The following is a 23,692-nucleotide window of genomic DNA, read 5'->3' as shown; positions in this document are numbered from 1 at the left end:
TAAATAACTATGAGTTGTCATACATTCGCCACCTGGAATAAAATAGGAAGGTTGAACAATAAAACCAGCCATAATGGAAACAGAAAGTGTTGGAAATGCTCTGTAGATCAGGCAGCATCTGAGGAGAGAAACAAAGTTCATGTTTCAGATTGGCTCTTCAGTTCTGATGGAGCGTCACTGAGTAGGGTTTTTTGAGTAGCGGGGTTTTCTGCCCCACCATCATAAAGAGTAAATGGGGAACATGTCCCTGTTGAAATCAGCTGCCTTGCAGACACTTTGAGAATCTAAAGTTGAGGCTTCCACCCCCATCTGGTTAAACTTAGAGAGCTGCTGACCAATCCAATTGGCTGGCAGTTCTGTAGTCCCAGAAGCACCAGGGTCAAATGGCAGCCATTTGAGGGTCTACAGCAGTTCCCAAAGAAGAGACTATGGGTGTCAGACTGAAAGCAAGTTCCAGATATCAGTGGGGCCAGACTAGCAGGCCACAGGGAGGAGGGGAGGCGGGGTGGAGGTGTCTTTTGCTCAACACTATCCATGTAGTAAAACCTGAGAGGCTCCCCATCTGATGTGGGCCTCCTTCACATGGGGTGAGATGACATATTTCAGAGGCCATTAATTGGCTACTCAAAAGCCTCAATGGGTCCAAAAAAATCAAAATCAAGACACACAGCTTTCTTTAATCGAATTTATTGACATTGTTCAGTTTCACATCTTTCCTTCTTTACACACAACATCCCAGCTGTCCCCTATTTATTATTATCAATAAATTAAACACAAATAAGTGAGAAGATGAGAGGCCCTAGTGGTGCACTATAACTAAAAAAAAATACAAAAGGAAATTTAGCAAACCAAAATATTATTCCAGACACCCGCTCGATCCTGAGTTCCTGATCTGACTGCTGCCCATTTATGGCCGCTGTCTCACAGGAAGACAGCTTTTATCTGTCATCTAAGATGTGCGCAGTGTCACCATCTGAACTGGTCACTGTGAATGAGAAATCAAGTGACATGTTTTCATCGTCATTCTCTCCTTGGCATTCCTGAACTGTCTGCTCAGGTTGCAACTCATCAGTATCTGAAAGAAAAAATACACAGAAGTAAGTTTGTGGGTTTCTGGGTGGGGAAATGGGGGGTGGGGTGGGGTAGTCGGGCAATACCCTGGATGCCTTCATTACTAGTGCAGTAACATTACCGCTGTGGCACCGCCTCCCCTTGAATTGAGTTCATTCAATTTGTAGCACTACATCTATGACTTTGGGGCTAGATTCCGAGCAGTGACCTCTATATTTTTCCACTGCCTTGCTCGTCCAGTGTGTGGAGGGCCTTCTTCTCTTTGTAAGGATACTCCTCTCCTTCATCTACTCCGGTGCAAGCTTGAGTGCAACATCCAAAACAGAATGAACCTGAGATCTCTAACATTTACCCATTATTCAAACCAGATTTAGTTGCAAAGTAACTACCAGCATCTGGTCTAGCCACAAGGCACCTCCCCTTTAAGAGACACAGGCTAGCTTTAAGTAGTACAGGTTACAAATGATAGCGGGCCTCCTGCTGATGCACACAGGCAATGAACAGCATGGTTTGTGCTAGATGCATGCAGATATCATGAGAAAGATCAGGCAGCAGAAAGGGCTGGGCATCGTGATCCTTCTGCCCATTTTCAGGGTCCAAAAAATTTAACCTGGGTTGGCTATTTTTGATTCATTCTTGGGACATGGGCGTCGCTGGCTGGCCAGCATTTATTGCCCATCCCTAGTTGCCCTTGAGAATCATAGAATCATAGAACCCTACAGTGCAGAAGGAGGCCATTTGGCCCATTGAGTCTGCACCGACCACAATCCCACCCAGGCTCTATTCCCATTTACCCTAGCTAGTCTCCTGACACTAAGGGGAAATTTAGCATGGCCAATCCATCTAACCTGAACATCTTGGAAGGTGGTGGTGAGCAACTTTCTTGAATTGCTGCAGTCCATGTGCTGTGGGTTGACCCACAATGCCATTAGGGAGGGAATTCCTGTTTACGTTTTGATTGCTGTAGGTTCCTTCGCTGTCCATTTCTGTATTTTCCCATGGAACACTTCATCTCCACAGCTGCAATTCTAAATGGTCAACATTTGTACTTCCACATGTTGCAACACCTTTCTCCAGTTGAGTGCTTCAGGAACTGAAGAGTAACTAAGAAATATTTAGTTATGGAAAACAGTGCCACACATAAGTGTCTTGCAAGAAAGGAGAAGTTTGAAAAATGTAATATATATTTATATATATAATACACATTATGGTAGACTACAAACCATAAAATAGGATTCCCTTAATTTAGCACATTTGCTAGATGACAGTTTAACACTTCAGACATGTAAGCGCAGTAACATGGGCAGGCCATTATGGCCCCTTGAGGCTTTTATGCTGTAAATAATACATTAATGCTATTCACCAGCTTTTAATGAAGACTCAAAATCCACTATTTTACTTTTACTGTATATTTATATATGAAAATAAATGAAGCCAGGGTACGTTTGGACAAGCAGATTAAGCACAAAAGAGGAATATTCAAGTTAATAATGAAAGATGGTGTCTATTAAAAATGCTACTATGTTATACACAACATCATGAATCAATTCTGCAATCTTACTACTTAATGTGTATTGCTGCTATGATCATTGATTTAAAAGCTATCTTTCTCTGTCCTGGGTGGATATGAGACGGCACTGTGGCACAGTGGTTAGCACTGCTGCTTCACGCCACCAGGGACCCAGGTTCAATTCTGGCCTTGGGTCACTGTCTGTGTGAGTTTGCACATTCTCCCCGTGTCTGCGTGGGTTTCCTCTGGGTGCTCTGGTTTCCTCCCAAACTCCAAAGATGTGTGGGTGAGGTTGATTAGACATGATAAATTGGCCTTTAGTGTCAGGGGAATTAGCAGGATAAATGTGTGGGGTTAAACGGATAGGGCATAGGTGGGAAGTTGTCGGTACAGGCTCGATGGGCTGAATGGCCTTCTTCGGTACTGTAGGGATTCTATGAAAAACCATTTATAAAACTTCAGACTAAAGCACAAATTGTTAGATGGCAATCCAAATCACCCATCTAGATTTTACTTGTGTAAAAACTGCCAATAATTTATTTAAAAATGTCAGCAAAACCTGTTATTTTTGTGTTCAAGCTGTCTAATGAAGGAAAACCATTCTCAGTTCAAAGAGATACTTTCAGGCCTTCATTAAACTCTGAGCATTTTGTAAATTATGCGCTCCTTTGCTATGCAACTGATACAAACACAGCTGTATGACATCCGATGCACAGCATGTATGTAAGACTGCAATCTCATTATTTCTCAAGCGGGAATCTCAGTACACGGGATACCACACTATTCTTTCACCTATGGGCTCTGGGTTTGAAGTCAACCCACACTGATTTGATAAAGCTACTCCTCTTGTGCTAGTTGCATTTGAAGAAAGAACCTCCAAGCTCAGTTTCAGAAAACCATGTCTTCTAGACCAACCCCATGCCTCACTTTCAGTGTTTCCACTAACATACAAAGCTTAAAGCAGAGCAAAACATATCAGTGCTTGTTTGGAACAGCAAAATATAAAAAAAAGGGACATGCTGTCAATGTTTTTCATCTTGTACTCGTCAGGACAGATTGCATGATTGCCACCAGTAAAGGAACAACAACTTATGCTGCATGAGAAGTGAATATGGGTTGGTTGGCAAATGGACTCTCATTGGTGGAGATGTTGCCATTGAGAATGCAGCAGGGAACAGTTAACTGCCGAGCTACTGTTCAAACTCAAACCAGGCAGGTTGACTCTAATTGGCCAAGGCATTGCCATGGTGAATGAACCAGGAATGGCTGTCCCCCAAGCTTTTACTTAGCTGAAAAAGATGCCAAATGACATCAAATGAGTAAAGTGATATATGAATTTCAGTGCCTGTATGATGCCAGGTATGTCGGATGCAATTCCAAACAACTGGCCAATTGTATCAAACAGCTACTTGCAACAAGCAAAGTATTGACTGTACCGAACCAGCCCTTGTTTGCAAAACTCAAAACATAGTGTCGAACATTAGATGTGATTTCACGATTAGACAACACTTGCCCAACAATCCTGATTGTGCTGGGAGATACATGTTTTAAGATTATCAGTCAAGCTCGCAGCATGACTCACTTACACACCCTAGGAGCTACATATATTCACACACAGGGCCCTGTCCTTCATGTACAGATGGAGCATGTGGATGTAGTTTATATGGACTTCAGTAAGGTGTTTGACAAGGTCCCACATGGCAGACTAGTACAAAAGCCAAAATCACATGGGATTTGGGGTGGGCTTGCTAGATGGGTACAGAACGGGCTTGGTTATAGGATGATGTGGAGATGCCAGCGTTGGACTGGGGTAAACACAGTAAGAAGTCTCACAACACCAGGTTAAAGTCCAACAGGTTCATTTGGTAGCAAATGCCATAAGTCCAACAGGTTTATTTGGTAGCACAAGCCACTAGCTTTCGGAGCACTGCTCCTTCATCAGGTGAGTGGGAGTTCTGTTCACAAACAGGGCACATAAAGACACAAACTCAATTTACAAAATAATGGTTGGAATGCGAGTCATAGAAACCCTACAGTGCAGAATTAGGCCATTCGGCCCAGCGAGTCTGCACCGACCACAATCCCACCCAGGCCCTACCCCCACATATTTACCCGCTAATCCCTCTAACCTACGCATGTTAGTATTCTAAGGGGCAATTTTTAACCTGGCCAATCAACCTAACCCGCACATCTTTGGACTGTCTTTACAGGTAATCAAGTCTTAAAGGTACAGACAATGTGAGTGGAGAGAGGGTTAAGCACAGGTTAAAGAGGTGTGTATTGTCTCCAGCCAGGACAGTTAGTGAGATTTTGCAAGCCCAGGCAAGTCGTAGAGGTTACAGATAGTGTGACATGAACCCAAGATCATGGTTGAGGCTGTCCTGATGTGTGCGCAACTTGGCTATCAGTCTCTGCTCAGCAACTCTGCGCTGTTGTGTGTCGTGAAGGCTGCCTTGGAGAATGCTTACCCGAAGATCAGAGGCCAAATACCCGTGACCGCTGAAGTGTTCCCCAACAGGAAGAGAACACTCTTGCCTGGTGATTGTCGAGCGGTGTTCATTCATCCATTGTCGTATCCATTGTGCCTGCATGGTCTCCCCAATGTACCATGACTTGGGACATCCTTTACTACAGCATATTAGGTAGACAACGTTGGCCGAGTTGCAAGTGTATGTACCATGTACCTGGTGGATGGTGTTCTCACGAGAACACTATCCACCAGGTACACAGTCTCCACATCTCTTTAACCTGTGCTTAACCCTCTCTCCACTCACATTGTCTGTACCCTTAAGACTTGATTACCTGTAAAGACTCGCATTCCAACCATTATTTTGTAAATTGAGTTTGTGTCTTCATATGCCCTGTCTGTGAATAGAACTCCCACTCACCTGATGAAGAGGCAGCGCTCCAAAAGCTTGTGGCTTATGCTACCAAATAAACCTGTTGGACTTTAACCTGGTGTTGTGAGACTTCTTACTTGGTTATAGGAGACAGAGAGTAGTGGTGGAAGGGTGTTTTTCAGAATGGAGATCTTAGCTCTTGGTGTTCTGCAGGGATCAGTGCTGAGACCTCTGTTGTTTGTGATTTATGTAAATAATCTGGAGGAAAATGTGGCTGGTCTGATTAGTAAGTGTGAGGATGACACGAAGATTGGCGGAGTTGCTGTTAATGCCGAGGATTGTCAGAGGATATAATAAGATATAGATAGATTGGAGACTTGGACACAGAAATGGCAGAGGGAGCTTAATCTGGGCAAATGCGAGGTGATGCATTTTGGAGGATCAAATTTAGGTATGAGTTATACTGTAAATGGCAGAACCCTTAGGAACATTAACATAGAGGGATCTGGGTGTGCAGGTCCACAGTTCCCTAAAAGTGGCAACACAGGTGGCCAAGGTGATTAAAAAGGCATATGGCATGCTTGCCTTGATCAGCCGGGGCATTGAGTGCAGGAGTTGGGAAGTGATGTTGCAGCTACATGAAACCTTGGTTAGGCCGCATTTGGAGTATTGCATGCAGTTCTGGTTACCACTTTATCAGAAAGATATGGAAGCTTTGGAGAGAGTGCAAAGACGATTCACCAGGCTGTTTCCTGGTATTGAGGGTGTTAGCTATGAGGAGAGGTTGAATAAACTAGGATTGTTTTCACTGGAAAGACGAAGGCTGAGGGGAGACCTCATAGAGGTCTACAAAATTATGAGGGGCATAGACAGCGTAGATTGTCAGAGGCGTTTTTCCAAGGGTAGATGTGGTATTTACAAGGGTGCACAGGTTCAAGGTGAGAGGGGGAAAATTTAAGGGAGATGTGAGGGGGAAGTTTTTCACGCAGAGAATGGTGGATGCCTGGAATGTGCTGTCAGAGGATGTGGTGGAAGCAGGCACATCAGCAAACTTTGAGAGGCATCTGGATGGATATATGAATAGGGAGGAAATAAAGGGATACAGACCGAGTAAGGGCAGAAGGTTTTTTGTTAAAAAGCAAATTACTGCGGATTCTGGAATCTGAAACCAAAAGAGAAAATGCTGGAAGATCTCAGCAGATCTGGCAGCGTCTGCAAGGGAAGAAAAGAGCTGACATTTTGAATCCAGATAACACTTTGTCAAAGCTCTGGTCTTTATTTTAGTTAGGGCACCATGATCAGCACACGCTTGGAGGGCCGAAGAGCCTGTTCCTGTGCTGTACTTTTCTTTGTTCTTTGTTCTTTTCCCACACATTGTGAATTCAATTAAAGAAAAGTTTGGGGGACAGCCATTCCCTGCTTCATTCCTCATGGCAATGCCTTGACCAGAGTCAACCTGCCTGGTTTAAATTTGAACAGTAGCTTGGCAGTTAACTGTTCTCTGTTGCACTCTCCATGGGAAAGCCTCTACCAATCAGAGTCCACTTGCCAGCCAATCAGCACTCTCTTCTTGTAGTATAAATTGTTATTCCTATTACTGTTGGCATTCTTGCTCATCTGTCCCGCTCAGTGCAAAATGCTAAGCTTAGACAGCCAGTCACTTTTTCAGCAATACTCTAAGTTATGTACTAACCAAGCAATGACTTAAAATACAGAAAGTTGATCTGTTCTCACAGCCTTGATGTCAGGATAACAGAGTGCTTTGTAACAGGCGAACATTCTTAACTTTGAACAGTAAGTTGAATCACAGCACCTATAATGACATTCGGAGGGATGCTAACCTTGGAAAAAAATTGAATAAACTCACAAACCCAGTGTTTTTTTTAGCCAATTAGTTTAATTGAATACTCCAGAAGCTCTTGATGAAATGGGCATGAAGAAGGTCTGAGTTGAACCAGAATGATAAACTAGGCAACAATTTTATTCTGAGTCTGTGCTAAATTGCATTGTACATACAAAGTAGAAATATTTAAAAAGGCATGGATCAGATTGTGATTCAGCTCACTGCAGAAGGTCATAAACATGGAGCGCAGTAGAGGAGAATGATAGTTCATATTGGTCTACAGAAATAGGCTGTCTGACCACTTAGATTTTGTGCTTCCTGATATTGGCACCTGGCATTTCAATCTTGTACTCTTGGGATGATAATGGTTCTCTAGTTTCACACTAAGTTTGAATATGTTCAGAGAGCTTCATTTGCACCCTGTTATTTGGTCCCGTGTCAATGCAGCAGCTTGACTGTAAATATGGAGATGTATTTGTAATGTGTTTGTTTAAAGGTTGCCAATTCCCATAAAGGCGAGGCTGTTCTTCCATCTTATGTGGGATATGCAGGAAGAGATTTTTTGGCCTGGACCTTGAACTTCTCAAACAGATCTGTCCACATGTAAACAATAAAAAACAACAGCAATGGGAACAAACTGAGAATTATTCATTATAGTAGATTTTTTAACTCTCTTGGAACCAGCTGCAGTGTGCTTTAACTGTTCATTTATTTGCCTGAAGTAAAAAAATTCTCTGCCCTGGATAATGAACAAAAGACAGTATTGGATTAAAAACACATGTTCCAGTGTACTGTTCTCTAGCTATCTAGGCAACAAAGATAGTAAGGCTGGGCATAACTGAGTTAATCAATGTCTAACAACTCAATTTTCAACAGATTGAGGATGGTATAATGTAGCATCTGGGGTGAGATGAACAGTGAATTTTTAAAATTCTGCTAAAGCCATCATGTAATCTACATATCTTGTTCATTACAATATGAGCTTGGCCCCAAGTGGTTGTGTTCTGCTTATTCAGGAGACGGAGGGTTCAAACCCTGAGCCAGGATTCAATTATATGACCTGAGCTGACACTTCAATGCAAAAGGAAGCTCTGCATTGCTGGAGGTGCTCAGGATTAAGTTGGATATTTCCCTGAAATGCCAGATAGCAATGGCAGGGAGATAGTGATGCGTGGTTAATCAATGCCCACTGGGTGCAAATCAGGCAGCATGCCAACTTTGTGCATTTAGTTCACTTGAATATGTGCTGCTCACTGACTGGGTTAAGTTGCATTGTTCATTGGTTGCATGAATCATCAGCAAGCAAGGCAAAAAACTGTAACACTCTAACACCACTTAAAACTATTCTGCACTGTTTAAAGCCAGCATGGCCTTTTGAAAGGAGAGATGTATTTGTGTTGGAAGGAGTGCTGGCAGCTACAAGTGAATCTGACCTGGGAAACAGTGAAGCAATGCATAACATGGAAAAGAGTGGATTCCAAAGATATCTTATGCTGCACTGGAGGACTTAGTGGCATTGGAGGCTTCGAGACACAGGTTTGAAATACAATGGGAGCAGATAGCCATGGAGGTTACAACGTCAAGAGTCAAGGCTCACGGTCTTGGATGCAGTACCACAAGAAGTTCAATGATCGCACACATGCAAGCCTCAAATCTACATCTCACAGCTTTGACACACTACCAGTTATTCAGCCGCGACAACCACATCACTCAAACATGTTGCAAGACATTTAGTGACACCTTTCCCTCTCTCCTGGAGAAGGAGGGACATGGTTGGAGGTAGCATGGATTAACTGGATGTGGGGATGAGAGAGGCATGCCTGTATGCTCTAGCCTGCATGAAGGAAATGATACTAACCCTTATAGGAATGACCATTGCTGAGGCCATGGCCATGAGCAGGGCTAAATCCATGGAAGATGACAATATCTACTAACCTAATCATTCTCTGACACCCCACGGATCTCTAATTCTCTTCTGATGTCCGAGTTGCAGATGGTGTAAGGTTAAGAGAGAGCTTAAGCTGGAGCATGGAGCTCTGAGATGGCAGCTCTGGTGTCACATCATTTTTGCACGCCAATCAACATCATGATCTCCCTTCACTGTGGACATTAGGGACAGGATTTTCCAGCCATACTTGCCCCAAAACCAGAAAATCCTGCCCGAGGTCAACAGATCTTTCCATGATCCGCCCCTTTGCCCACTAGAGTCCCCATGATGGGCAGAACGGGAAAATTCACTCCTAGGTGCACACACGCTAAATACTTTACCAAACTGACATTTGGTGCACTTCACATCAGCAGTGTGTGCACGCACCGCGGATGCCAATTAGAAATCCGAAGTGTGATTGTAACATCCAAATCCGGATGCTATTGAGCTCCAGTTTTATAAAATGGAATGTGTTCAGTCACTGGTAACATCAGCATTTGTTGCCTGACCCTAACTGCCACAGTAGAAGGCAGTGAGGAGCCAATCACAATGCTGTGGCACTGGAGTCATATGTAAGCCAGGTGACAGATTTCCTTCCCAAAGGGCATTAGTGAACCAGTTTTCAGATTATGATAGTTTCATGGTTTTCATTATCAAGATTAATTTCTATTCCAGATTTATTCATTGAATTTAACTTCTATCAGCTGGTGGGGGTGGGATTTGAACGCCAGCCCCCAGCGCATTAGTCTGGGCCTCTAGATTATTACGCCAATGACATTACCGCTGCGTCGCCATTTGCTAGAATTATCAATATGGTATTAAAATCCTGCCAGAAAAATAAAACAAAGTAATTTACACTGCTCAGTAAAATTCTCATACGCTATGCATTGAGTAAGCGAAATTAATCCACTCATAAATGACTAGTTGTAATAGTCTAATTGAAAGCATTTATATAACTCACAGAAAAATAGTCATTTTTCTTTGTAGGCAGTATTAGGTAGACTCTTTACATTGGGGAACAATGGGGGAATCGGGAAACAATTTGGGTCCTATCTTCCGCTAATTTTCAGACCTAATTTTCCTCAAATTCATTCTCATAAAATCTGTCATGATTTTATGATGATATGAATACAGCAATCACTTATAAAGGATTGGGTAAACGTATTGTGGATTTACTTATTTAAACCAGGCATGTGAGAACAGATGGATAGAAAGATTAGAAACATCAGCAGGTGAACTGTGTGTGCTGTGTTCTGCCACAGGCTAAAGTGAAACTGAGGCTGGATCACATGATGGTTGATCTTCACATGCTAGCAGTCGGAGAGAGCACATCCTGAGTGAGACACTGCCAGAGTGAGTGCGTGTTTTTGGGAATTTGGAGCACAGTGGGAATCGGTGCTGAAGCAAAGAGTTGCTTCAGTGGCTAACTTGCCTTGCTGCAGGAGTAGAGGCTACAAGGGAGAGAACTGACTGGTAAGTAATGGGTAACGTTGGGTAAGTTTCATTGCTTTTATCACTTATAGTTTGTAAAGTCATTTTGTGGTTTATTGTTTGTAAGTCGTGTTTGTAGTAACAAGGACCAGAGAAGAAGGGCCCTAGAGAATTGATGTTATTTGATATTAAGCATCTTCCAAAAGGTTTAATTTAAAGGGTTAATCATGGCAGGAGTGCTCAAAACTGTGGTGTGCTCCTCATGCTCCATGTGGGAAATCAGGAACATATACTGTGCCAGAAGTGAGCATGTTTGCAGGAAATATTTCCAGCTACAGCTCCTGGAAGCCCAGGTTTTGGAGCAGTTTTAAAAAATTTTATTTGATTTATTATTGTCACGTGTATCAGTATACAGTGAAAAGTATTGTTTCTTGCACTCTATACAGACAAAGAATATCATACATAGAGAACAGAGGGTGCAGAATGTAGTGTCACAGTCATAGATAGGGTGTAGCGAAACATCAACTTAATAGAGGTCGGCCCATTCTGAAGTCTGATGGCAGCAGGGAAGAATTGCTCTTGAATCAATTCGTATGTAACCTCAGACTTTTACATCTTTTTCCCAACGGAAGAAGGTGGAAGAGAGGATGTCTGGGGTGCATGGGGTCCTTAATTATGCTGACTGTTTTTCCGAGGCAGCAGGAAGTGTAGATAGTGTCAATGGATGGGAGGCTGGTTTGAGTGATGGCTTTGTTCACGACCCTTTGTAGTTTCTTGCAGTCTTGGGCAGAGCAAGAGCCATACCAAGCCGTGATACAACCAGAAAGAATGCTATCTATTGTGCATCTGTAAAAGTTGGAGAGAGTGGTAGCAGACATGTCAAATTCCTTCGCCTCCTGAGAAAGTAGAGGCGTTGGTGGGCTTTCTTAACTAGAGCATCGGCGTGGAGGAATCAGGACAGGTTCATAGAATCCCTACAGTACAGGAAGAGGCCATTTGGCCCATCGAACCTGCACCAACAACAATCCCATCCAGGCCCTATCCCTGTAACCCCAAGTATTATACCCACTAACCCCCTGACACTAAGGGACAATTTAGCATGGCCAATCCACCTAAACTGCACATCTTTGAAGTATGGGAGAAAACCTGAGCACCAGGAGGAATCCCACACAGACACCGGGAGAATGTGAAAACTCCACACAGACAGTGACCCGAGGCTGGAATTGAACCTGGGTCCCTGGCACTGTGAGGCAGCAGTGCTAACCCTTAGGCCACTGTGCCGCTGGTTGTTGGTTATCTGGACACTTAGAAACTTGAAGCTCTCTACCATTTCCACTTCATCCCCATTCATGTAGACAGCGGCATGTCCTTCGCTACTCTTCCTGAAGTCAATGACTATCTCCTTCATTTTGCTGGCATTGCTGAAGAGATTATTGTTGTTGCACCAGTTCACTAGATGAATAGCCAGTGGTCATGGCACACATTGGTACAAATGACACAAGTGAAAAAAATGGATGAGCATAGGTAGTTAGGAAGTAAGTTGGAAAGTAGGACCTCAAAAAGTAGTGACCTCAGGATTGCTACCAGTGCCATGTGCTAGTCGGTGTAGAAATAGCAGCTTATATTGGATGAATGCTTTGCTGAAGAGATAGTGTGAGGGGGACAGTTTCAGGTTCCTGGGACATTGGGACTGGTTCTGGGGGAGGGGGGACTCATACAAACTGGACCAGTTACACCAGGACATGGCTTTAAATTGAGGGGGGGTAGTTATAGAACCGATGTCAGGGGTAGGTTCTTTACCCAGAGGGTGGTGAGGGATTGGAATGCCCTGCCAGCATCAGTAGTAAATGCGCCTAGTTTGGGGGCGTTTAAGAGATCCGTAGATAGGTTCATGGACGAAAAGAAATTGGTTTAGGTTGGAGGGTCACAGTTTTTTTTTTAACTGGTCGGTGCAACATCGTGGGCCGAAGGGCCTGTTCTGCGCTGTAATGTTCTATGTTCTATGTTCTATGTTCTAGGACAGGATCAGGACTGATGCCCCAGGCAGATTATTTGCTAGAATAATTGGGGAGTGTTTAAACCAAAGTGGCGGGGGGACGGGAAACAACAGTGGGAGTCAGAGGAGGGGGAAACACGGATAAGAATTAATCACGGAAATAGATGTAAACACATATGATATGGTTGGGATTATGGAGACATAGCTACAGGGTGGCCAGGGATGGGAACTGAACATCCAGGTGTACTCAATATTTAGGAAAGACTGACATTAAGGAAAAGGCAGTGGAGTTGCATTGCTGGTTAAAGAGGAAATTAATGCAATAGGGAGGAAAGAGATTAGCTCCAACGATGTGGAATCTGTATGGGTAGAGCTGAGAAACACAAAGGGGCAAAAAACATTAGTGGGGGTTGACAAGGACCCCCAAATGCAATGGTGATGCCAGAATGGCATTAAACAGGAAATTAGAGATGCATGCAATAAAGGAACATCTGCAGGGCATGGACAGAGTAGATAAGGAGCAGCTGTTCCTCTTAGTTGAAGGGTCAATCATGAAGGGATATAGGTTCAAGATGAGGGGCAGGATGTTTAGACTTCAGTCGCGGGCCCACTAATCACATGGAAATCGCAATTTCTATATTGTAATTAGCTTTGCACCGGAAATCAGCACAGAGCTGATTATGCTGAAAATCTTGGTTCCAAAGGTGCGGGGAGGCCATGGCACCCAGCGGGAAGCCCGTGAAACAGCTGCCGCTGATGTCTCCCGGCCCACTGTGCTACCAGAGCAGGGCAGCGGGCTGGAAGAATTGCCCCCAAGATCTTTAAAGGCAAGAGTCCAGGTAAAATATTGTCGTGTGTTAATAAAGATTTTAAATTGTGTGCTTTGGGGAAAAAGGACAGAAGTGATGGTAAATGTGTACTAGATATTAGTTAGACTACAGCTTAAGTTGACATGTAACAAGAACGCTCTATTATCCAATAGATACTTGAGTTATGTGAGGGTCATAGCAAAGTTACACTGGAATTATCTCGCTGGGAAGCTCTGAGGAACAAAGGAACCTTGGCGTTTTTGTCCATAGATCTTTGAAGGCGGGAAGGCAGGTTAATAGGGTGGTGAAAAAAGCATATGGCACACTCGCCTTTATCAATCTGGGTATAGATTACAAAAGCAGAGAGGTCATGATGGAGTTGTTTAGAACTTTGGTGAGGGCACAGCTGGAGTACTGTGCGTAGTTCTGGTCTCCACATTATAGGAAGGATGTAATCGCACTGGAAGGGGTACAGAGGAGATTCATCAGGATGTTGCCTGGGATGGAACATTTAAGTTTTAAAGCGAGGTCGGATAGGCTTGGGTTGTTTTCTCTGGAGCAGAGAAGAGTGAGGGATGACATGATTGAGGTGTTCAAGGTTATGAGGGGCATAGGCAGGGTGGTTAGGGAGCAGTTCCCCTTAGTTGAAGAATCAGTTACGAGGGGACACATGTTAAAAGTGAGGGGTGGGTGGGTTAGGGAGGGATTTGAAGAAAAACTTTTTTACCCAGAGTGTGGTGATAGTCTGGAATGCACTGGCTTGGAGGGTGGTGGAGGCGAGATGACTCACATCCTTTAAAAAATACCTGGATGAGTACTTGGTATTTATATAACATTCAATGCTATGGGCCAAGTGCTGGCAAGTGGGATCAGGTGGACAGGTCAGGGCCTTTCATGCGTCGGTGCAGACCCGATGGATTCTGCACTGTAGTAATCTGAGTAATCTGTGATGCTGTGAGTGCAATGTTATAGTTACAAACAAAGGTTGGGGTTTTCTTTACACTGAAACAGAAAGGGAAAGAGTGGGGAACTTAAGGAATGTTCAAGTAATTATAACATAGTTTGTCAGTTAACTAGAAAACTATTGTCTCCACTGATATTGTGGTGAACCATTGTTGGTTCCCACCAGGTAGTACTGAGGCAGGGTCTATCCAGTACTATGAGTCTGTATATATGTTGCTGTTGGGGTTAGGGTTGGGTTGTTCTACTTGTAACTGTTGGGGTTAGGGTTGGGCTGTTCTACCTGTATTATAGTTATTATGGTACATCACGGTCGGGCTCCGCCTCCTGGGAGAGGTATAAAGGTCACTGCTCTGTCTGGGACCCCTCAGTCTGGGATCGTGTATTATATATGGTAGCTCCATTGTAATAGTAAATAAAAGCCTTTATTTCCTCGAGCATCTCTAGCCTCGTGAGTTATATCGCGCATCAATTTTATTTACTATTAATTGAACTCTCGTCGTTGAAAAAGAAAGGAAAACGATACAGAGAGTATGGAGCAAATGTTAAAACCCGAACGTCTTATGCTGGACCCACGTGCGGCGGGTGCCTCTAACACCTTCGACCACTGGTCGAAATGTTTTCAGGACTACCTCGCAGCCTCCGCAGTGGTCAACATGGACGACGACAGACTCCGGGTCCTCCACGCGAGGGTAAGTGACGCTGTATATTTAGCGATCCGTGCGGCCACCGACTACAAAGGGGCCCTCGAGCTTCTTAAGAAGCGCTACATTAAACCGCCAAACGAGATGCATGCTCGATATCTTTTAGCCACTCGACGACGGCAGCCCGGCGAAACGATGGAACAGTACGCGTGCGAGCTCCTACAGCTAGCCAGGGGCTGTAACTGCAAAGCAGTGTCGGCAGACCAGAACATGAATGACCTCGCTCGAGATGCGTTTGTGGCAGGAATTGGATCGTCTTATATCCGACTCCGACTGTTGGAGCAAGGTAATCTTGATCTCACGAAGTCTATAGAACTAGCGGATACGCTAGAAACGGCCTCCAAAAGCCTAGCGATGTATCCCGAAGACCACGTGGAGACAGCGTGGCAGGAGCAGTCGCAGATCCCACCTCGTCCCTCGGGTCCGAAAAGCTGCGTGATGGCGTGCCCACACTCGGGCCTGACGATGGCAGCAGCTCCAGGCGGCCCGCGGTGTTGCTTCTGTGGGGGAGTGAAGCACACTCGACAGCGATGTCCCGCTAAAGCGGTGTTGTGCTCCGCCTGCGGCAAGAAGGGGCATTATTCGAAGGTATGTCGATCCAAACTTACTTCCAGGAACAGCAGTGCGGCCTGCGACTCGTCGTCGGCATTGCCAAGGGTTTCTTCCACGTGCCAGGCCAGGACGTCGCCATTACAGACGACGGAGTCGCAAGAGATGTGCGACCACCAGGGGTCGCTGATTTTGGCGCCATCGCCCACGTGCGACCTATGGGAGCAGCCATTTTGGTCGGCACCAACCGCGAATGACCAGCAGGGGTCATCATCATCCATCTCAGCTGCCTGCAGTGGCGCTCACGAACCAACGGTGGCGTCGATCATCCTGGACCAGGCCAAGCCTCACAGACTCGACAAGACTATGATGGACATACAGGTAAACAAACGTTTGATTTATTGTCTGTTTGACAGCGGGAGCACGGAGAGTTTTATTCACCCAGACGCTGTGAAGCGGTGTGGCCTCCAGATCTAACCTGTCAAGCAGACGATTTCGATGGCATCAAGGTCCCGGTCTGTCACTGTGCTAGGGAGTTGCGTGGTAAATTTAACGGTGCAGGGCACGGTTTACGAGAGCTTCAAGCTCCTGGTGTTACCGCATCTTTGTGCGCCAATACTCCTCGGACTAAATTTCATGGTCCACTTGAAGAGTGTAACCCTACAGTACGGTGGGCCACTCCCTCCGCTTTCAGTGGGAGACTCGCAACCTCTAAATTGCCCAACGCGCTCCACCTGTAGCCTCTCGACGCTTAAGATTACCACACCCTCCCTATTCCAGAATCTTGTGCCAGGCTGCAAGCCCATCGCGACTAAGAGTAGGCATTACAGCGCTGAGGATCGGATCTTCATTCGATCTGAGGTTCAGCGGCTCCTCAAGGAAGGGATCATACAATCTAGCGCTAGTCCTTGGAGAGCGCAGGTCGTGGTGGTCAAGAGTGGGAACAAACCCCGGATGGTCATTGACTATAGTCAGACCATTAATAGATACACGCAGCTGGATGCGTATCCCCTCCCGCGCATATCTGACATGGTCAATCAGATTGCGCAGTACCGGGTGTTCTCCACCATCGACCTAAAGTCTGCCTACCACCAGCTCCCCATTCGCCCAGAGGACCGACAATACACGGCCTTTGAGGCGGATGGTCGCTTGTACCATTTTCTAAGGGTTCCTTTTGGTGTCACCAATGGGGTCTCGGTCTTCCAGTGTGCTATTGGCCGAATGGTGGACCATAACGGACTGCGGGCTACCTTCCCGTACCTGGATAACGTCACCATCTGCGGCCATGACCAGCAGGACCACGATACCAATCTCCTTAAATTCCTACGCACTGCATCTCGCCTGAATCTGACCTACAACAGGGAGAAGTGTGTATTTCGCACGCGCCGCCTAGCTATCCTCGGATACGTGGTGGAAAACGGGGTCATTGGCCCTGATCCAGACCGTATGCGTCCCCTCCTTGAACTTCCCCTGCCCACTAGCGTAAAAGCACTGAGAAGATGCTTAGGCTTCTTCTCTTACTACGCACAGTGGGTCCCCAATTACACGGACAAAGCCCGTCCGCTCATCAAGTCTACCTCTTTTCCCCTAGCACCAGAGGCTCGTTTGGCCTTTGAAAAACTAAAAGCCGACATCGCGAAAGCCACGATGCACGCTGTCGATGTCTCCATCCCCTTTCAGGTGGAGAGCGATGCATCTGATTTCGCCCTGGCCGCCACACTTAACCAGGCGGGCAGGCCCGTCGCCTTTTTTTCTCGCACCCTCCAAGGCCCCGAAATTCGACATTCAGCGGTGGAAAAGGAGGCCCAGGCCATTGTGGAGGCCGTCCGGCATTGGCGCCATTACTTGGCGGGAAAACGGTTCACCCTGATCACGGACCAGCGGTCTGTGGCGTTCATGTTCAATAACACGTTACGGGGCAAGATCAAGAACGATAAGATCTTGAGGTGGAGAATCGAACTCTCCACCTATAATTACGACATCATGTATCGTCCAGGGAAACTCAACGAGCCCTCGGATGCCCTGTCGCGTGGAACATGCGCCAGTATGCAGGAGGACCGTTTGCAGGCTCTCCACAATGACCTCTGCCATCCAGGGGTCACTTGGCTCTACCACTTCGTAAAAGCCCGGAATCTACCCTACTCGGTGGAGGATGTCAGGTCCATAACTAGAAGCTGCCGGGTATGCGCGGAATGCAAACCGCATTTTTACCGACCTGACAGGGCACAACTCATTAAGGCCACTCGTCCCTTCGAAAGACTGAGTGTGGACTTTAAGGGTCCCCTTCCCTCGACAGATCGGAATGTGTACTTCCTCAACATCATTGATGAGTACTCGAGATTCCCTTTTGTCATTCTCTGTTCTGATACAACCACTGCCACGGTTATCAAGGCATTTTGTGATCTTTTCACCCTGTTCGGGTACCCCTGCTACATCCACAGCGATAGGGGCTCGTCGTTCATGAGCGATGACTTGAGGCAATACCTGCTCTCATACGGGATTGCCTCTAGTAGAACCATGAGCTACAACCCTAGGGGTAACGGACAGGTGGAACATGAGAATGCTACAGTCTGGAAGGCTGTCTTACTGGCGTTGAAGTCAATAAGCCTTCCAGTCTCCCGTTGGCAAGAGGTGCTCCCTGATGCGCTCCATTCCATACGCTCACTCCTGTGTACGGCAACCTACGCTACCCCCCATGAGAGGCTGTTTTCATTCCCTCGGAAGTCTTCCTCTGGGACCTCATTTCCGTCTTGGTTGACGTACTCAGGATCTGTCCTCCTGCGGCGACATGTTAGGGCCCGCAAGTCCGACCCTTTGGTTGAACAGGTCCATCTCCTCCACGCCAACCCTCAGTATGCCTATGTGGCATACCCTAACGGGCATGAGGACACGGTCTCGATTCGAGACCTGGCGCCAGCAGGGGACATGGAAACCCCTGTCGCTCCCATACCTCCTGTTAGAGATCCCCCAACTATTGTTTCCCCATCTGACACGGTGCGGGCAGCATCGGGACCATTACTTAACCCTTTTACTCCCGTGTACAGCTTGCCTGAGTCCAGGAGATGGTCGCCACTTCAAGGCGTGTCCGAACTCAACGGATTATCATCACCTCGGGGTCAACCGGCCCGTGAGACAGTGGAGGAGCCGTTGGACACCGCCTTGGGGAGAACGCCACCGCGAGTGCCGACTCCGGTGTCATCGCCGGTGTTGAGGAGGTCACAACGACGGTGCGGTCCCCCTGACCGTCTGAACTTATAGACTGATGACAAATTATTCTGTGTTTTTTTTTGTACCCCGCCGGCCTTTGTCTTCAAAGGAGGGGTGAATGTGGTGAACCATCGTTGGTTCCCACCAGGTAGTACTGAGCCAGGGTCTGGCCAGTACTATGAGTCTGTATATATGTTGCTGTTGGGGTTAGGGTTGGGTTGTTCTACTTGTTACTGTTGGGGTTAGGGTTGGGCTGTTCTACCTGTATTATAGTTATTATGGTACATCCCAGTCGGGCTCCGCCTCCTGGGAGAGGTATAAAGGTCACTGCTCTGTCTGGGACCCCTCAGTCTGGGATCGTGTATTATATATGGTAGCTCCATTGTAATAGTAAATAAAAGCCTTTATTTCCTCGAGCATCTCTAGCCTCGTGAGTTATATCGCGCATCAGATATATCTGAGGATTATCACTGGAAGACCAAAGTCGTGTAGAAATATTATTTTCCCTAAAGGGCTGTTTTGGATTTGGAATGCTTTGATGTAGGGGCCAAGATCATCAAATTGTCTAAAATAGAACTGGAGATGAACTTGGAAAGGAAGAGTTTTTAAAGAAAGATGGAGACAGGGTGGGCAAATGAGACTGGAGTAAATAGTTCCACATAAAGAGCCAGGATTAACATAGGAATGTTTTCACTTGAACCTCCATAACCTCTGGCTTCACTCAGCTAGGTAATGAGAACTTAATGGAGCTCATTAGAAATTAATGCAGATCTACTAGAGGGCAAAATTTGAGATCATCATTATCTAAAGGGCAAAATGGTCAGTATTTATTTGTGTAGAGGGTTGTTAGGGCACAAATATCCCACCAGTGACCATTAGAAAACTTCAAACAATTTTTAAAGAGATGGGTAAATATTTAATTTGAAAAGTAAATGAGTAGGGAGGGAAAAAAGTAGTGTACTGGGTCTAATTGAGTTTGACAAAGAAATGTGATGGACAAAGTAACCTATTTCTAGAAGAACAAGGGCAGCAGATGCTTGGGAACATCACCACCTGCAAGTTCCAAGATACCATCCTGACTTGGAACTCACCGTTCCCTCATTGTTGCGGGGTCAAAACCTGGAACTCTTAAATGAAGGATTTTGAAGAAGTTTAAACACAGAGTCTCGACTTAGTTTCCTTCAAGAGGGTGTCTCAGGAAGTGTCAGATGGTCTTGAAATGTTAACTCTATTCCTCTCTCCACAAATGCTGTCACACCTGCTGAGTTTTTCCAGCGCTTTCTGTTTTGATTTGAGATCTCCAGCATCGGCACTATTCTACTTTTGGGTTAGAAGGGGAAGTGTATTGAGCTGTGAGTGCACATGCGCCCATGCAGGCCATTGGCTGAAATGGCATGAACTGGTGCCCGATTCTGCATTTGTACCCTCATTAATCACGCATGATTATCTCTTCAAATCACCCTGCTGATTTGACCAGCTGCCATCAGCTAACCAGATTGAAGATCCCAATGCCATATTTGAACACCAGTCCAGCACACATTCATATTACTCTCAACAGCTGTCTTTACAAGACCATGCAAAACATCTGGAATCCAGAAGCACAAGGCTAACAGCCTCAGGAAGTGGTCTGCACCCTGATTCAACCGCCATGCCCTTGAGGTCTTGATTCTGTCCAGGCACAGAAGAAGTCCTCTACTCAAGAGATGGCTCCAGGAAGCACATCAACTTCACCGCTCTGGCCTGGGATGCCATTGTCCAGATAGTCAGCATGATTGCCAATTGTGCCAGAAACACAATGCAGGATGGATAATCTCATCTGCCCCACCATGGCAAGTCCTCTCTCAGCTACCTCCACTCTCAAACTATCATCATGTCATTATGTAGTCATATGGCAACTCTCTACACATAGATCCATTAACAGGGGAAACATACCAATCCTCATTCTGTCACAGACACTTTCACCACCATCCCATCTGCCATGTTTCTCATGCTCTATCCTCTGGTCCTTTTGTGTAGAGCTCACCTCTTTACATTACCAGATTGTGAAGGGCACAACAAACTGTGATAATCTAGGAAACCCTCTCAGTGCGTATTGCAGAGAGCCACTTGAGCAGTCCAGGCATCTGAAGTCTTATGGTCTGGTCTGGTAGAGAATGTATTGAGCTGTGAGCAGTGTTGTACCTCTCCTCGGCACACTGGAGTCATGAACCAGTGTTTAAATGGATAGCCCTTATCCTCCAGCAACCATCCCTGCAGATGTTCTGGATCCAGTCATTGTTGTGGTGCACATTCCCATCCTCCCCCAAAATCCAGCATCTGCCAAAGGCACCCATGCCCTTCGTGGACCTCTACCTACCTCATCTGGCTTCTGGAGTCTGCCTGTAACCTCTTCCAGTAAATAGTGAGGCATCCCTTTGACCCCCTTGTTTGTGGGAAGTTCATACAGTTTTGTCAGGATCCAGATTCCCTCCCCTCGGTTTTCCCTCTGTTTTCTAATGTTCATCATCCTCATCCACCTCCTGGGACCTGTCTGCCATTGTGCCGCATCACCCTTCCCCACTCTGCTTGGACAGTCCTCCTTCCACAGTGCCCCCCACCCCTCCCCCCTTACCTTCATTAGCTCCCATCAGGAATCCTGGCCCCACATCTGACAGCTCCAATCTTTGCTGGCAGGGGAAGGAGTGCAGGGTGGGAAACTCAATGATGAATTCAACAGACCCCCACTGGAGTTGCTGCGACAAACTCAACCCACAATGCTGGAGTCACAAATTCATGAAGTAGACAAAAAGGTTGTTGAAGGGTGGATAAGGTTTGTTTGAGTGTCATGATGTGATATTTAACTTCTGAACTCTTTAACAACTCTTTAAAAACAAAACCAGGCTGTCAGAATCAGCGAAAGTATTTTTTAAAATCCTCTGTTCTCGCAGTTTCACTAGTTGTTTGTTGATGCTTCTTGAATGGCTCTTTATGAAACCTTGGCTGATTTCCAAAAGCAATAATTATCTCAGCAGGGTGCTCACAGTTTGAATGACTGTTGAGAGGTTGTAAAAAGATTAGCTGTGTTTGAGACAGGATTATGAATAGAAGTTTGTTTTTAATAAAGATTAGGCATTTGAGATTTGAAACATGGGAATCTGGTTTACTATTGTGAAGGCTGAATTACATTTTAGTACTTCATTTCATTTTACCATGGCTTCTGAGCTCTGCCCATGGTGGATACTGGGTGGATTGTCATGGAGGGTATAAAAGGTGATAGATACTAATATGACTTGACATGTGGCATGGGGAATGGGTAGTGGTGAAGGCTAAAGGGCCTAAAATATAACAAAACAAATGGGGTGAAACCCCAGAGTAATAAGATGGACCTCTTAACCAGCCTATATTAAATGGTAAAAAATTGCAGCCTGCTGCTGTGCAGAGGGACCTGGGTGTCCTTGTGCAGGAATCTCAGAGTTGGTTTGCAGGTGCTGCAGGTAATTAAGGCGGCAAATGGAATTTTGTCCTTTATTGCTAAAGGGATGGAGTTTAAAACCAGCAAGGTTATGTTGCAGCTGTATAAGGTGCTGGTGAGGCCATATCTGGAGTACTGTGTACAGTTTTGGTCTCCTTACTTGAGAAAGGATATACTGACACTGGAGGGGGTGCAGAGGAGATTCACTAAGTTGATTCCGGGGTTGAGAGGGTTGGCTTATGAGGAGAGACTGAGTAGACTGGGGCTATACTCATTGGAATTCAGAAGAATGGGGGGAGATCTTATAGAAACATATAAGATTAAGAAGGAATAGATAAGATAGAAGCAGGGAAGTTGTTTCCACTGGCAGGTGAAATTAGAACTAGGGGGCATAGCCTCAAAATAAGGGGAAGCAGATTTAGGACTGAGTTGAGGAGGAACTTCTTCACACAAAGGGTTGTGAATCTGTGGAATTCCCTGCCCAGTCAAGCAGTTGAGGCTACCTCATTGAATGGTTTTAAGGCAAGGAAAGATACATTTTTGAACAGTAAAGGAATTAAGGGTTATGGTGAATGGGGGGGTAAGTGGAGCTGAGTCCACAAAAAGATCAGCCATGATCTTATTGAATGGCGGAGCAGGCTCGATGGGCCAGATGGCCACTCCTGCTTCTATGTTCTTATATCAGTATGTAGCCGATCCTCTAGCCACTTCCAATCTGCTTCCGAGGGTGGTGGGCCTAATTCTATCACACATCCATCTCCCCAGAAACAAAAGTTGTGCTATTCGAGGATCTTTTTAATTGAATGAGTGCAATGAGCCGGGGACCTTCCTGACATGAGCTACCCATCATAGTAGCAAAAAAATACAGTTCATTAACACATCCTCTCCAGAAATTCTGCCAGAAATGTTGAGTATTTCCTGTATTTTAATTTCCATTTCAGATTTCCAGCCTTCACAGACTTTTGGTCTTAATTTAGCATGTATCTGCCTGTCTGGAATGACTATTTAATGAGCCCGTAATTAGAAACTGGAAGTTGGTCCCACCTCATTTCCCAAAAGTGACAGATCATACTTCAAGTGTCTTTGAATTTCTTGTTGTGTTTTAAGTCCATGACTATTTTTGTATTTTGTTTGCCTCACTTATTTATTCATGGTTTCTTCTTGACTTTCCTTTAATCGTTTCCCACATCAATGTAACTGCACAGTGCATCAACAGGTTTCAAGTCAATATAATCTTTCTCTCCTCAGCCCTAATGAGCTTAGGTACTTGTTACCTATATTGATCGTGTGATGTTATCCATCAACTTCCAAACAAATTCCCTCTCCAACAACAAACCGTGGGTTGTTAATCTTTTTACTTTGCTACCAGCCTCATATTCCAGCAAATACACAAT

Source organism: Mustelus asterias, chromosome 16 (assembly GCF_964213995.1).
Source record: "Mustelus asterias chromosome 16, sMusAst1.hap1.1, whole genome shotgun sequence".
Lineage (NCBI taxonomy): Eukaryota > Metazoa > Chordata > Chondrichthyes > Carcharhiniformes > Triakidae > Mustelus > Mustelus asterias.
This window is presented reverse-complemented; position numbering follows the sequence as displayed.